We start from the raw sequence: 16,710 nt of genomic DNA on the forward strand, positions 1-16,710 counted from the left end.
CTGATAGCTTGGATGTTGAAAGCTTGATCATACAACCACTCAATCTTTCAACCAATGTATCTCGAATGCTTATAGCTTCACGTAAACCTTCAACACGAAAGAATTATTCTTCAAAATGGAAAAGGTTTGCCGTGTGGTGCATGCAAAAGAGTATTGACCCTTTCTTCTCCTCCAAACTTCTCTACTAGACTACTTATACCATCTTTCAGATTCTGGTCTCTAGACATCATCAGTAAGAGTACATTTAAGTGCAATCTCAGCTTACTATAACAAGATGGGAGATGCACCAATATCTATACATCATCTTGTCAGTAGATTTATGAGAGGTTTAATTCACCTCAAACCACCAATTCGACCACCAGTTACAGAATGGGACCTGAATTTGGTCTTAACAAGACTCATGCGTTCTCCTTTTGAACCCATGAATTCCTGTGATCTTAAATTTCTCACATGGAAGACGATCTTCCTCATAGCCATTACATCGGCTAGAAGGGTTAGTGAGCTACAAGCACTGGTCACGTACTCACCCTATACAAAATTCCTACATGACAGAGTGGTTCTTCGTACGCATCCAAAATTCCTACCCAAGGTAGTTACGGAATTCCATTTGAACCAATCCATAGTTTTACCCACTTTCTTTCCAAGACCTCATTCTCACCAAGGAGAACGAGCTTTACAAACCTTGGACTGCAAGCATGCGCTAGCATTTTACTTAGACCGCACTGCAGTCCACAGGAAATCCACTCAACTCTTTGTATCTTATGATCCAAACAAAGCGGGAAAATCAGTGAGTAAACATACTCTATCCAATTGGCTAGCAGATTGCATACAGTTCTGCTATGAAAAAGTAGGCCTTCCTCTCTAAGGGCGAGTAAAGGCACATTCAGTAAGAGCAATGTCAACTTCAGTAGCACACTATCGTTCAGTGCCAGTTCTTGACATATGTAAAGCAGCAACATGGAGTTCTCTTCACACCTTTGCAGCTCATTACTGTTTGGACAAAGAAGGACGACAAGATTCAGCCTATGGACAATCTATCTTAAAGAACTTGTTTCCAGTTTAATCCCAACTCCTTCTACATCCAATCTGCTGTGATCTTCGGCTGCCTCATTTTCAACAACAATACTTCACTGTTGCTTCACTACAAAATGACTCAGCCTCTAGCTTGCTAATCACCCATATGTGAGGACTGGGATAAAGCAAAATTGCTTACCTTGTAATAGGTGTTATCCCAGGACAGCAGGATGTAGTCCTCACAAAACCCACCCGCCACCCCGTGGAGTTGGGCTCGATACGTTTTATTATTTTATTTTTGCTAAAGCTTATTGGTACATACGAGACTGAAGAGACACCCCTGTGGCAGAGAATGTCATAGCATGCTGGGCATGCTCAGTGGCCTCACAGGGCCAGTCAAAAGTTTCTAGAAAGTTTGACAGAAAGTTTTCCCGCAATAGGGCTCCATCAATGATGTCACCCATATGTGAGGACTACATCCTGCTGTCCTGGGATAACACCTATTACAAAGTAAGCAATTTTGCTTTCTTCCCTGCCGTTGAAACAGAGAACTATGCTGGATATGCGTGAAGTATCAGTCTTTCTCCCCTGCCGTTGAAGCAGAGAGCTATGCTGGATATGCATTGAAAGTGAAGTATCAGGCTTATTTGGTTTGGGGTAGTAACCGCTGAAACAAGCAAGCTACTCCCCACTTTTTTGTGAATGCAAATCCTTATTTCCACATTTCCTCTTGCCGTTGAAGCTTAGGGCAATGTTGGAGTCTTAGAGCAATGTTGGAGTCGCATTAACCGAGTATATTTTATTGAATAAGGGTATTATCTCCAGGTAGTAGCCGTCATTCCCACGAGCCACCCACTCTTCATTCACATCTTCTAGACTTTATGGATCCACAGTGTTTATCCCACACCCCTTTGAAGTCCTTCACAGTTCTGGTCTTTACCACTTCCTCCAGAAGGGCATTCCAGGCATCCACTACCCTCTCCGTGAAGAAATACTTCCTGACATTGGTTCTGAGTCTTCCTCCCTGGAGCTTCAAATCATGACCCCTGGTTCTGCTGAATTTGTTTTGACTGAAAAGGTTTGTCGTTGTCTTTGGATCATTAAAACCTTTCAAGTATCTGAAAGTCTGTATCGTATCACCTCTGCTCCTCCTTTCCTCCAGGGTGTACATATTTAGATTCTTCAATCTCTCCTCATAAGTCATTTGATGAAGACCATCTACCTTTTTGGTCACCCTTCTCTGGACCGCCTCCATCTTGTCTCGGTCTCCAGAACTGAACACAGTACTCCAGGTGAGGCCTCACCAAGGACCTGTACAAGGGGATAATTACTTCCCTTTTCTTACTCAATATTCCTCTCTCTATGCAGCCCAGCATTCTTCTGGCTTTAGCTATCACCTTGTCACATTGTTTCGCCTACTTCAGATCATTAGACACTATCACCCCAAGGTCTCTCTCCTGCTCCATGCACATCAGCCTTTCTCCCCCCATCGAATACAGTTCATTCTGATTTCCACTCCCCATATGCATGACTGTGCACTTCTTGGCATTGAATCTCAGCTGCCATATCTTCGACCACTCTTCCAGCTTTCTTAAATCCCGTTTCATTCTCTCCACTCCTTCCGGCGTGTCCACTCTGTTGCAGATCTTAGTGTTGTCCGCAAAAAGACAAACCTTACCTTCTATCCCGTCCACAATGTCGCTCACAAAGATATTGAACAGGACTGGTCCCAACACTGATCCTTGCGGTACACCACACAGTCTTTCTTGATGGCTGTTGTGTCACATCCTGGAGAAAGGGATGGAGTTGGACCCCCTGGCTTGGGTGGTTGTCTATACGGATGCCAGCCTCTCCGGATGGGGAGTGGTGTGTCAAGACAAGACCGCTGAAGGCCTGTGGCGAATGTTATAGAAATCTTGGTCCATCAACACTTGAAACCCGGGTGGTTTGTCGGGCGCTTCAAGTGTTCCTGCCCTTAGTCATGGGTCGGATGGTGCGCGTTTTGTCCAACAACGCGACCACAGTGGTGTATATCAACAGGCAGGGGGGAATCTGGAGCCATGCAGTGGAGCTGGAGCCGCAACGTTTGTTCGCCTGGGCGGAGATTCATCTCAGAGGCATCGCTGCGTTGCATGTCACGGGAGTGGAAAACATGCAAGCGAACTTCCTCAGCCGACAGCGCTTGGACCCCGAGAGTGGGAGTTGTCCTTTGAGGCGTGGAATCACATTTGTGCCAGATGGGGCACTCCGCAGTTGGACCTGATGGCGACTTGAGCCAACTCGAAAACGGTTCGGTTTTTCAATTGAAGATGGGAACTCGGATCAGTGGGGCTCGATGCTCTGGTGTGTCCATGGCCCACGGGATTTCTTCTCTACGTCTTCCCCCTGTGGCCTCTCATAGGCCGCATTCTCAGGCGGATAGAGTCGCATTGCGGGTCCGTGGTGCTCGTGGCTTCGGAGTGGCCCAGGCGTCCCTGGTACGACTGGCGGAGGACGGCCCTCTTCGTCTAGCTCATCTTCCACGCCTTCTGCGTCAGGGGCCTATATTCTCGGATCGGATCGATCACTTCTGTCTCATGGCTTGGTTTTTGAGAAGCAGAGGTTATGTCTGAAAGGGTACCCTAGACCTAATCTTTATAAATAAAGGTCTCTCCCTATCGGCCCCAGTAGTTTGCTTGCCAATCCCATGGTCTGATCACAAGCTAATCCGCTCATCTTTAGCAACCCACCTCCCAAGCACTACTACCCCATTAAAAACCTCGATTCAATTCAGAAAACTATGCAATTAGGAAACCCTTATCACACATCTATTGGAAGAACTAAAACACATAAACATCTCGGATGCTGACTCAGCCCTCTCATCCTGGTCCTCTATAACCAAAAAAGTTGCAGATCAGACATGCCCTCTTATCTCCAAAACCATCAACTCTAACAAAGAAAAGAAAAAGCCTTGGTATACCCCCGAACTTAGACATTTAAAGCGGGAACTTAGAAATAAAGAACTCATCTGGAGAAAAAACCCGACTTTAGAAAACAACTCAGCCTTCAAAACCATCATGCACCAATACAGGATCTCTATCCTACAGAAAAAAAAAGATTTCCACTCTCGAAAAATCCACCACTTCATCTATGATCCAAAAGCTCTTTTCTCCCTGGTCTCATCCCTCACTAAACCACCCACATTCATCATCCCAGATGAAAAATCTGCAAGCAAAGCCGAAGAACTTGCTATCTTCTTCAAAGAGAAAATATCTAACCTACTTAAACCACTCCTGGATCAGAAAAAAACTTCCCCCCAACCTCCTCTCTCAACTTCCAATCCTCTTCAGATTTCAAGCCTTGAAGCCTTGAAGCCAGCATCCACTATAGAGATTGAAAATATTCTAAAAAAACTTAAACCTGCATCCCACCCGCTTGATTCGATTCCTGTTAATATGCTCATTGCTGGCGCCAAAGCTATTGCTAAGCCCATTGCTCAAATCATTAATGCCTCCCTCACACAGGGCTTAGTGCCAACCCCACTCAAACTCGCTATACTAAAACCCCTTCTAAAAAAGCCTAACCTCTCTCCGGAAAATCCAGCCAACTTTCGGCCTATAGCCAATCTCTCATTTATAGCTAAAATCCTAGAAAGTTTAGTCTACCATCAACTCTGCGAATTCCTGGACGATAACAACATTCTCGCCACAACACAATTTGGATTCCGCAAATCCCGAAGCACTGAATCCCTTCTCATTTCTCTAACCGACAATATTCTCTTAAACCAAGAGAAAAAACACCCTTGCCTATTGATCCTCCTTGATCTCTCAGCGGCGTTTGACACTGTCAACCACAAGATCCTCTTAGACCGTCTAGCAGAGATTGGTATCAAAAACACAGCACTCAACTGGCTTAAATCCTTCCTACAAGACAGGTTCTATAAAGTTAAGATAAACAACTATGAATCTCAACCGATCAGTTCTAACCTTGGCGTCCCTCAAGGATCCTCTTTATCCCCGACCTTATTCAACATTTACCTGCTCCCACTCTGTAACCTACTTTCTAAGCTAAATCTAACCCACTACCTTTATGCGGACGATGTCCAAATACTTATTCCTATCACCAAATCCTTGCAAGAAACACTTCACTTTTGGAATTCATGCTTCCTCTCCATATCCAATCTCCTTGCTGATCTCTGTCTAGTTCTGAATACCAACAAAACGGAATACCTCCTAATCACCCAAGAAGGCAACTTCCAACTCTCCAACACTCATTCTTCGGCACCACCTCCTCTTTCTACTCAGGTCAAAAACCTAGGAGTCACCATGGATAACCTACTGAATTTCAAAAGTTTTATCAGTAACACAGTGAAAGAATGCTTTTTCAAACTCCAGGTTCTAAAAAGAATCAGACCTTTATTGCACCCCCAGGATTTCAGATTAGTTCTGCAAGCAATCATATTTTCTAAAATTGATTACTGCAACTCCCTTTTACTTGGACACCCTGATATCTCCCTAAAACCGCTACAAATGCTCCAAAATGCCACTGCCAGGATCTTAACTAAAGCAAAAAAAAGGGACCACATAACACCAATATTAAAAAATCTCCATTGGCTCCCTATAAAACACAGAATCACCTACAAAACCCTTTCATCCATTCATAAATCCATTTACAAAGCCTCATACCTAGACCTCAGGATCCCATTCCAGCTACATACTTCCTCCCGTCCACTGAGAACTGCGCAAAAAGGCTCTCTGAAAACCCCTCCACTTAAAATTTCGTCAAACAAAAGAGCCTTCTCCACTGCAGGTCCGATCCACTGGAACTCTCTACCATCGGATCTTAGGCTTGAACAATGCCCCCTCACTTTTAAAAAAAGACTTAAAACTTGGCTTTTCTCTCAAGCCTACGATTGAGTACTATCCACAAATCCCTCCTCCAGGTCTATGCCACATAATACCTCTTAGCTCAACAACTAAAGAATTAATTTTCCAATCCCTCTTGTCTATTTTGCAGATATCTTATTCATAACTGATTCTTCCCAGTACGTACCAGGATCAGTCCAGACAGCTGGGTTATGCCTCCCCTCCAGCAGATGGAGTCAGAGAGAAAACTGAAAGCACCCCCTAGATATACTGGTGTGCCACCTGCGATCCTTCAGTATATTCTCTGTAATTAATATTTTTATTGAAATTTTCATAATATACAAATTAAATATAAATTCAATTAGACAATAACAATTTTCTTTAAAAATTTTACAATTAAAATATAATTTGTAATTCTTTCCCAAACCCAACTATTCCCCCCCTTTTATTACTAAGTCCTCCCAACTACTTTCCCTAAATACTTTTCCTTATATTTATAATAAAGAATTGGTTCTAAATAAATAACAATATATTTTTCTAATTATTATAAACATTCTCCTTTAAATATATTTAAGTAATATATAACAAAACATTTTTCCATAATTGGAAATATTTTCTTTGTTTTATTTTTTGATGAGGATTTTGAATATCTTTTCTTCTTTGAATTTCATATAATGCAGTATGGTGTAATAATTTTATCCATGTTTCATATAGTGGTACTTCTTCTTCTTTCCAAGACATTAATATATTTTTTTTAGCCAATAAAAGTGATAAACATAAAAATTGTTTTTCTCCATTGGACATCGTATTCATGTGTTCACATAAGTGTAAATACAATAATTTTCCTGACCATTCAATATTGGTATTTAACATTTTTTCTAAAAAACATTGTACTTTACTCCAATATATTTTTAACTTATGACATTCTGTAAACATATGACAAAAAGTACCATTTTGTATTTTACATTTAAACATAAATTATTATTCCACAATCTCATATAATAACCTGTTGTTCTAGAAATATAACTTCTATGTATAATTTTAAATTGAATTTCTCTTAAATTAGCTATCATTAAATGACTCCAGCAGATTGAGAGGCATAACCTGCGGTCCTGGTCTGGTCAGTTTTTGGGACTGGGAATTAAAAAAAAAAAAAAAAAAAAGATTGAGGTAGGACAGGGGACAAGATCAGTTGATGCTTCCTTTCTTTCCTCTGTCTGCCTGTCTGTCTGCGTGAGGGTCTGTGTGATTTTCTTGCGCTGCGTGGTTATAGTTCAGTGTAAGGCAGGCTCGGAGGGTTATACCCTTCTGATATTCCCGGGTTAGTGTGTCCGCAAGGCTGGGGGAGAGCTTACCGGTGGGCCGGTCACCCTCCCCCCCCAATCCCAGGCGTTCAGTCCTGAAGGGGGTTTAAAAAAAAAAAAAAGTTCTTTTTCAGAGCCACTTAAGTCCTGTTGGGGACAGGCAGTGAGCTCCTTTTCTCTTGACCCCGGCCTGCCAGTGCCCGCCAGGACCCCGGAGGGGGTGGCTAGCTCACCCAGCGCGCGTTTGTTTGTGGGGATCGCCTCACCTGATTTTGGCGCCAAATTTTTTCTTTCCTGTCACTCCGCTGATGCCTAGGTCTTCGGTCTGCCTGACCTGTGGAGAGGCGGGGGCGCGACTCTCCCGCGGGGGTCTCTGCCCCCGATGTGTTCCCGGGGGCGAGGGACCCTCGGGGGGGCCGTGCGCTGCCCGCAGCGGGTCTTCTCTCCCTTCTTCGGCGCGGCACAGCAGCGTCTCCGGCAGCCGTTCTCCGGCCCCTCCTCCACCGGGGAGGAGTGCGGCGGCCATCTTGGACACGCGGCACACGGAGCTTTCAGCATCGGAGGAGGAAATCTCCCCTCCTCCCTCTCCTGGGGCACAGAGTCCGTGCTCCCCGCCCGATTCGGGGTCCCCCCGAGGCCCCCCCTCATCGAATGGCCAGAAGAAAAATTTAAAACGGGTGGTGCCGTTTTCTTCTGACTTTGTGCTTTTAATGCACAAAGCATTCTTGCAGGTGGAATCCGGCTGGGAGGCGGAGGCTCCCGCTCCCCCAAAGGTCCCCAAGACCACTCCCTCGCCCCGGGGGAGTCCACCGGGGGTGGGCTCCTCCGGGGGCAAGGGTACCCGCCCGAGGTGGGGGAGCGCTGAGGACTTAGGAGACGCAGGGGCTGTGCCGGACTCCCCGGGGGCTCCGGACTTGCTGACTGCGGATGATCAGGGGGCCATAGAGGGGGATGACCCCCAGGTGCTACGTTTGTTTGGAAAGGAGGAATTAAGCTCCCTTATTCTCCACGTGTTGCAGGAGTTGGAGTTACCGACGCCGCCTCAGGAGGCGGAGACGTCCACAGGGGATATCGCGATGGCGGGGATTAGAGCCCCCCCGCAGACCTTTCCCTTCCATCACAAGGTCTTACAAATCGTCTCGAAGGAATGGGAGCTGCCAGAGGCTTCCCTGCGCGTGAATCGAGCCATGGAAAAGCTGTATCCCTTGCCTAAGGATTCATTGGAGCTTTTGAAGACGCCCGCGGTAGACTCAGCTGTCACGGCCGTGGTCAAGCACACGACTATCCCCGTGACGGGGGGCATAGCATTGAAGGATCTCCAGGATCGCAAGCTGGAGGTCTTATTGAAGCGCATTTTTGAGGTGGCGGCCCTGGGTGTCAGGGCGGCTGCATGCAGCAGCCTAGTGCAGAGGGCCAACCTGCGCTGGGTTCAACAGCTGCTGACCACGCAGGAGCTTCCTCCGGGCGAAGCAGAGCAGGCCAATTGTGTGGAAGCTGCGGTGGCTTATACGGCGGATGCCTTATATGATTTGTTGCGCACCTCAGCTCGGATTATGTCTTCGGCGGTCTCAGCCAGGAGGTTGCTGTGGCTCCGTCGTTGGTCAGCGGATGCCACCTCCAAGGCGCGTTTGGGGTCCTTCCCCTTTAAGGGTAAGTTATTGTTTGGCGAGGAACTAGATCAGCTCATTAAGGACCTGGGAGACAACAAGGTTTACAAATTGCCTGAGGATAAGCCCCGGCAGCCTCGGTCGTTTGGGAATGCCAGGGCTCGCTTTCGGGGTCAACGGCGGTTCCGTGCGGGCAGAGGTGGCTCTTTTTCCCAGAGGCAGCAGACAGCGAGAGCACAATCATGGTCTCCTTCCTTTCGCGGCAGGAGGCCTCAACGCAGAGGCTCCTCGCAGAGTTTCGCTGCCAGCAAGCCCGCGCAATGAAGGTGCGCAGGCCCACTCCTCCGTTCCCGTTATCGGAGGTCGGCTGTCCCGGTTCTGGGAGGAGTGGGTCAAAATAACTTCGGACCAATGGGTCCTCGACGTTGTTCGGTACGGCTACGAGTTGGATTTTGTACGTCCCCCCCGGGATCTCTTTATGATATCGCCGTGCGGGCCGGTGGAAAAACAGTTGGCTATCGCCCATACGATCGATCATCTTCAGGCTCTGGGGGCGGTGGTTCCGGTTCCGCAGGGTCAGATCCGGACGGGTCGGTATTCCATATACTTCCTGGTTCCCAAAAAGGAGGGCACCTTCCGGCCCATTCTGGATCTCAAAGGGGTAAACAAGACATTGCGGGTGCCTCGCTTCCGGATGGAGACTCTAAGGTCTGTCATTGCGGCCGTCCACAAGGGAGAATTTTTGGCTTCTTTGGATTTGACAGAGGCATACCTCCACATAGGGATCCGAGAGCGCCATCAAAGGTACTTAAGGTTCATGGTGATGGGGTCCCACTACCAGTTTTGCGCCCTCCCGTTTGGCTTGGCCACCGCGCCGAGGGTGTTCACCAAGGTTCTCGTGGTGGTAGCGGCTTCCCTCCGTCGCCAAGGAGTCCTTGTGCATCCCTATCTCGACGATTGGCTCATTCGAGCAAAGTCGCATGCGGCCTGCGCCCAGGCGGTTTCCTTAGTGGTGCACCAGCTCCAGGCGTTGGGTTGGGTAGTCAACTTCGTGAAGAGCAGACTCGAGCCGACCCAACAGCTGGAGTTCCTAGGAGCTCGGTTCGATACCGTGGTAGGCAAGGTGTTTCTTCCGCAGCTACGCATGCTCAACCTCATGGCTCAGGTGCGTCGCCTCTTGAGCCTCGCGTCTCCCACGGTGTGGGATTATTTACAAGTCATTGGTCATATGGTGTCTACTATGGAAATGGTACAATGGGCTTTTGCGCATATGCGACCGTTACAGAGAGCATTTCTATCTCGGTGGGATCCCAGATCAGAAGATTACGGGATAGAATTGCCTTTGCTGGAGCCGGCCTGCTCCAGTCTCTCCTGGTGGCTGATTCCAGACAATCTCCTACAGGGGGTGGACCTCGAACCCCCGTCGTGGTTGGTGGTGACAACGGATGCCAGCCTTTCGGGCTGGGGGGCGGTCTGCCAGTCCCGTGCAGTCCAGGGTACCTGGTCAGCGCTCCAAGCGAAGTGGTCCATCAACCGATTGTTTAAAAGTCTAAACCTCAGAAGTAAAATAGTTTATAAGAACAACTCTGATTCTACCTTTAATTACTATTCTTTATTGGAAATCATATGCTATTCATACACAAAACAGATCAATACTCAGGAAGCAAAAGTACACAGGAAGCAAATATAGCAAATATATACTTACATAATAAAGAGCTCAGCGCTGGGCTCTGCAACAGATACAAAATCCTCGCCAGCCCTACTACATACCAGCTTTGCTTATATAGGTTAAAAATCCAAAGTCAGCTAATTATTTCTGCTTGCATGCTTCACACCACTAAATTGTTACGCTGTCTGCCTACAGGCAGCTGTTATTTGTCTCCCCTTATCTTTCTCCCCCCTGCATTCTTTCCCACAGACTATTTGCGTACCCTCTGCGATATCTCCTGCCCCATCTTGTTGAGTCTCTGGTGTCTGTGAATTCCTGCAAAAACAGTTTTATAGCTTTCTTCTTTGGCATCTGGCCTTCAAGGTCCCAGGTTTGTGTTCTGGGGCCTGCTGGTATTTTTCCATACCAGCAGTATGTTCGGCAATGGTGGAAAGGGCCGGGAATTGAACCCGGGTGGTATAATCAACAAAACCAGAGCGGTTCGCCTGGCCTTGCGCCGCCTCCTTCCGTTGGTGCGCGGTCGAGCGGTAAGAGTTCTGTCGGACAATGCGACCACGGTGGCGTACATAAATCGACAAGGAGGCACAAGAAGTCGAGCGGTAGCGACGGAGGCGGCGCTGTTGATGTCCTGGGCGGAACGGCACCTAGAACGTCTCGCGGCCACCCACATTGCCGGCGTGGACAACGTTCAGGCAGATTACCTCAGCCGGCAGCATCTAGATCCAGGAGAATGGGAGCTCTCATCGGAGGCGATGTTTCTCATCACTCGACGTTGGGGGATCCCACGTTTGGATCTCATGGCAACCTGCCAAAACGCAAAGGCGGGGCGGTTTTTCAGTCGCCGACGCGAACACGCGTCAGAAGGGGTGAACGCGCTGGTACTCCCTTGGCCTCGACACATCCTTCTTTGTGTTTCCTCCGTGGCCCCTAGTCGGGAAGGTGCTAAGACGCATAGAGTCCCATCGCGGCCCGGTGATTCTCGAAGCTCCGGAATGGCCGCGTCGTCCGTGGTTTGCGGATCTCGTCAACCTAGCAGTGGACGGTCCCCTGCGTCTCGGTCATCTGCCCAATCTCCTTCGTCAGGGTCCAGTATTTTTCGAGCTGGCGGATCACTTTTGTCTGGCGGCTTGGCTTATGAGAGGCGGCAACTGAGAAAGAGAGGTTATTCGGAGGCGGTGGTGTCTACCCTCCTTCGGGCGCATCGTTCTTCCACTACGCTGGCCTATGCACGGATTTGGAAAGTTTTCCATGATTGGTGTGATACGGCTGGTACCTCGACTAGGCGTTCGTCAGTGGCGGATATCCTTCTGTTCTTGCAGGATGGCTTGAAGAAGGGTCTGGCGTATAATTCGCTTCGTGTTCAAGTGGCGGCCTTGGGATGCTTGAGGGGTAAGGTCGAAGGGTCTTCCCTCGCGAGTCATCCAGACGTGGCTCGTTTTTTACGAGGGGTTAGAAACTTGCGTCCTCCTGTCAGGCTTCCCTGTCCGTCTTGGAACTTAAATCTGGTACTCCGTGGCTTGTGTGCGGCTCCGTTTGAACCTATCAAGACTGCTTCCTTGAAAGATCTGACTCTCAAGGCGGTTTTCCTTGTGGCCATTTCCTCGGCTCGTCGAGTGTCGGAGCTTCAGGCTCTCTCTTGCAGGGAACCATTCCTGCGCATCTCCGCGTCCGGAGTTTCTCTGCGGACGGTTCCGTCCTTCTTTCCTAAGGTGGTCTCCGCGTTTCATGTTAACCAGACGGTGGAATTACCGTCCTTTTCGGAAGAAGATCTCCAGTCTTTCAAGGTAGGGAATTGCGGCGTCTTGACGTCCGTCGGATTCTTTTACGCTATTTGGAGGCTACCAATGATTTTCGGAGGTCGGATCACCTTTTTGTGTTGTGGAATGGACCCAGGAAGGGTCTTCAGGCTTCTAAGGCTACTATTGCACGCTGGTTAAAGGGTGCTATTGCGTCCACATATGTGGCCTGCGGTAAGCCTGTTCCTCCCGGACTTAAAGCTCATTCTCTGCGGTCTCAGGCGACTTCGTGGGCAGAGCATCACTTAGTCTCCTGCCAAGAGATATGTCGGGCGGCCACGTGGAAATCTTGGCATACATTTGCCAGGCATTATTGCCTGGATGTCCGTGGTCCGCCTGCAGAGTGTTTTGGGAGCGGTGTGATTCGAGCGGGACTTGCCGGGTCCCACCCCAGTTAAGGCGGCTCTGGTACATCCCAGCTGTCTGGACTGATCCTGGTACGTACTGGGAAAGGAAAATTAGGTTCTTACCTTTGCTAATTTTCGTTCCAGTAGTACCATGGATCAGTCCAGACGCCCGCCCACGGTGTTTTCTGGAAGTCCGCTCGTATTCTCTACTTTTTCCTTTTCAGTTTGTTTGGAGACAGTTACCACAAGTTTCCGGTTTATCTTTCTACCAGTTTATTGTGTGTGTTACTGTACACTTTTGGTGTCCTATTCTTGTGTTCGGTTTTATCTGTTCTCAAGGATGTTTCTACTTGATCTGGTCACTTGTTGAGCACATACGACGCAAGTCGGGATTCTTGGGGGCAGTATTGATGGTGGTTAATTCATTACTTCTGCTTTGATATCACATATACTGAAGGATCGCAGGTGGCACACCAGTATATCTAGGGGGTGCTTTCAGTTTTCTCTCTGACTCCATCTGCTGGAGGGGAGGCATAACCCAGCTGTCTGGACTGATCCATGGTACTACTGGAACGAAAATTAGCAAAGGTAAGAACCTAATTTTCCTATTTTAATCGCCTGTATATAACATGTCTATTACTACTGTTGTTGTTTTAATGTTATTTGTTATTAGTATCTATTCAATTTTCTCCAAGTTCATTTTCCTGTTCCATGTAAGACTCGCATGTTAAGTCACTCCAATGTTATATGTAAACCGAAATGATTAGCAACATTGTTGCTAGAATTTCGGTATATAAAAAAATGTTAAATAAATAAATAAATAAATAAATTCTGAGTCTGTAATTTCCACTCTTCTTCAGGCTAGGAGACCTGCTACGTTGATGGCATATGCCAGAGTTTTGCAGGTGTTTGAAGGTTGGTGCTTGCAGAGGAACCTGAGCCTCATGGCTTTTTGGGTGTCCCAGATTTTGGATTTCCTGAAGCAAGGGTTAGCTAAGGGGCCTTTAACTCACTTCGAGTTTAGGTAGCAGCTTTGGGAGCCCTCCAAGATGTTGCTCAGGGTCAGAAGGTGACGACGCATCTGGATATCATCAGGTTTCTTAGATGAGCGAAGCATTTGCATCCGTCAGTGTGCAAAGTATGCCCGGAGTGAAGCTTAAATTTGGTACTCCACACTTTATGCGAAGCACCGTTTGAACCGTTGAAGAGGGCGTCATTGAAGGATTTGACTCTGAAGACGGTGTTCATGGTGGCTATCTGTTCGGCATGGAGGATTTCGGAACTGCAAGCCTTATCCTGTAGACCCTTTCTGTGAATTTACCAGGACAGGGTATCCTTGTGAACAGTTCCTTCCTTCGTGCCCAAGTTGGTCTCTTCTTTCCATGCCAATCAGACAGTGGAACTTCCAGCTTTTCTGGACTGGTCCTGTGATTCTTCCCGGGAGAGGGAGCTGCATTTGTTGGATGTGCGGTGCGTTTGTTCCCACTATCTGGAGGTTTCTAATGCTTTTCGACGGTCAGACCATCTCTTTGTATTATTTGCCGGGGCCAAGAAGGGAACAAAGCATCAAAAGCTACCATTTCTAGATGGATTTGGGAAATTATCGCTTCAGTGTACATTTCTAAAGGAAAGCAGCATCATTCCACTGATCTGGAATGATGTGAGTATGTACAGGAAACGAAAATTGGTTCTTACCTGCTAATTTTCGTTCCTGTAATACAGCAGATCATTCCAGAGGCCTACTCCTTTCTGACTCCGAAAGACAGTCTGTGCAGCTTTTAGTATTCTGAAGGAATGATTGGATTTCTATTAAACAGCAGGGCCGGTGGCTTACTGGTGTATGCTTCATTGGTTTCGGGTGACCTAGACCTCTGGTTAGTTGGGAGGGTTGGACTTGGTTGAAGTTTAGTTGAAGTTTAGTTTCAAGGGCTTGGGTACAGGCCGATACTGAGGGACTGCAGGTGGTACTCTCTCTTATGTAGCAGTGTCCAAAGGTTTTGTTCTCTGACTCCATCTGCTGGTAGGGATACACAACCCACTGGTCTGGAATGATCTGCTATATTACAGTAACAAAAATTAGCAGGTAAGAATCAATTTTCCTTTCCCATGCCAATGAGAAGGCTGGTTTCTTACATGGGTCCTTATGGAGAAGAATATATATCTTAGAGATTCCACCTTTCAACCTGTCTGCCTGCTCATACCAATGTTCAAATTGGGATTTTCCCAAGGCTAGATTCTCCTCTATTTTTTCCTGACAAAGGAAATGACATAATTGTAGACATGAAAACATATCTTTGGCCTGTAATTGATGCTTTTCTTTAATGTTTGCAAAGGTTAGAAGCCCCTCCGAGCCCCACAGATTCCCTTTTTGTTTTCCACTCCCTAAAAGAAGAATCCCACCCTGGGGCAAAACGACTATTGTGAAACAAGGAAGAGCTAAATAAATCCCTTCTGCTACCCACCAATTTATGCCGCCATTGCTTCCATGTAAGGAGGGTGGTGTTAGGCATTGGGGGAAGGTCTGTGTTTGCTAACCAATGTTGTACGAGGCTGCCAAGTGAGGGCCCAGATTGGCATACTTCCCAAAAAAACTTTCTCTAATGCTGCCCAACTTTTCTGTTCTCCCTTTTTATTCCAGTCTGGGATTGCGATTGTTTGAGCAGCAACAAAGTACCACCTCAGGTGGGGAACACCCAGCCCACCATTCAGTTTATGTCTAACATTACACTGCTAGCCACCCAGGGTGGTTTTCTTTTCCAAATGAATGCAAAAATGCATTTCTGCCAGCATTTTAGAATAGCAATGGATGTATGTATCGGTAAAGACTGAAAAAGATAATTACATTTTGGAAGGACATTCATTTTTATTGATGCTATTCTTCCCATCCAAGCCAGTGAGAATCTAGACCAATTATCAAAGTCCTTGAAACCTTTGGAAACCATAGGTGTGTAATTCAACTAAATAAGTTCTCAATCTTGTTGCTAATTAAAATTCCTAAGTATTTTATTTTCTGTTAGCCCATTTAAATGAGAGCATCTGTTTTAAGGACGGTATTTGTTCCGAAGGAACAGAAATATTTTAAACCTCTGATTTATCAAGATTTAATCTAAATCCAGATACAGAGCTAAACTCTGACAGCACCTCCTCAGCCCCCAGCAAGGATTTTTGTAGCTGAGACAACGTAAAGAAAATGTCATCAGCGAAGAGTGACATCTCATAATCAGTCCCACTTACATCTATCCCTGTTATTAAAGCCTGCTCTCGAACTTTTATAGCTAGAGGTTCTAGAAAAAGGGCAAATGACGGGGATAGTGGGCATCCCTGCCTTGTTCCTCTCTAAATTGGAATGGGATCAGAATAAGATCCGTTTATTTTAACACAGGCTTTAGGGGATTCGTATAACTTAACCACCTCAGAAACAGGGGGCCAAAATTCATCCTCTCTAGCGTATGAAACAGGTATGGCCAGTGAACCATATCAAATGCTTTTTCTGCATCTACCGAGAGCAGAACTGCAGGAACTTGCCCCTGTTTCACCCACCAGATGAGATTGATTGTAAGAACATAGAAAATGCCATACTGGGTCAGACCAAGGGTCCATCAAGCCCAGCATCCTGTTTCCAACAGTGGCCAATCCAGGCCATAAGAACCTAGCAAGTACCCAAAAACTAAGCCTATTGCATGTTACTGTTGCTAGTAAAAGCAGTGTCTATTTTCTAAGTCAATTTAATTAATAAGCCTTTCCGGAGGCTCGAGATCATTCGGACACTGGTCAAAGGACATAACAGGACATTAGGGAGACACTGGTCAATGGACTAAACTGAACCGTAGAGAGACTCAACCTCTCTAGCATATCCCTCGATACGTAGAGAGACTCAACCTCTCTAGCATATTCCCCAATCCTGATTTAATGCCACTCATCCCACCCCCTCCTCGCTCTTCCTCTCCACCATCCTTCAACCAGATCTTCTCAATCCATCTTTCAGCCTGAGCTTCTCAACCCTCTCCTTTCTCATGGCCACCCGATTCCTCTGGGCCCCACCACGCCCTTTCTATTCCACTTACCCATAGCAATATTTATTTATTAGATGCCTCACTTTATCTATCACTTTCCACTGTTTATGCTGCCC

General features: G+C 46.9%; 1 protein-coding gene across 3 annotated transcripts in view; it reads left to right on the top strand.

Annotated features, from left to right (window-relative positions):
* Positions 1–16,710, top strand: part of IKZF3 (IKAROS family zinc finger 3) — a 631,603-nt gene that overhangs the window by 105,470 nt on the left and 509,423 nt on the right. The gene's annotated exons all lie outside the window — the stretch shown is intronic.

Source organism: Rhinatrema bivittatum, chromosome 12 (assembly GCF_901001135.1).
Source record: "Rhinatrema bivittatum chromosome 12, aRhiBiv1.1, whole genome shotgun sequence".
Taxonomy (NCBI): Eukaryota; Metazoa; Chordata; class Amphibia; order Gymnophiona; family Rhinatrematidae; genus Rhinatrema; species Rhinatrema bivittatum.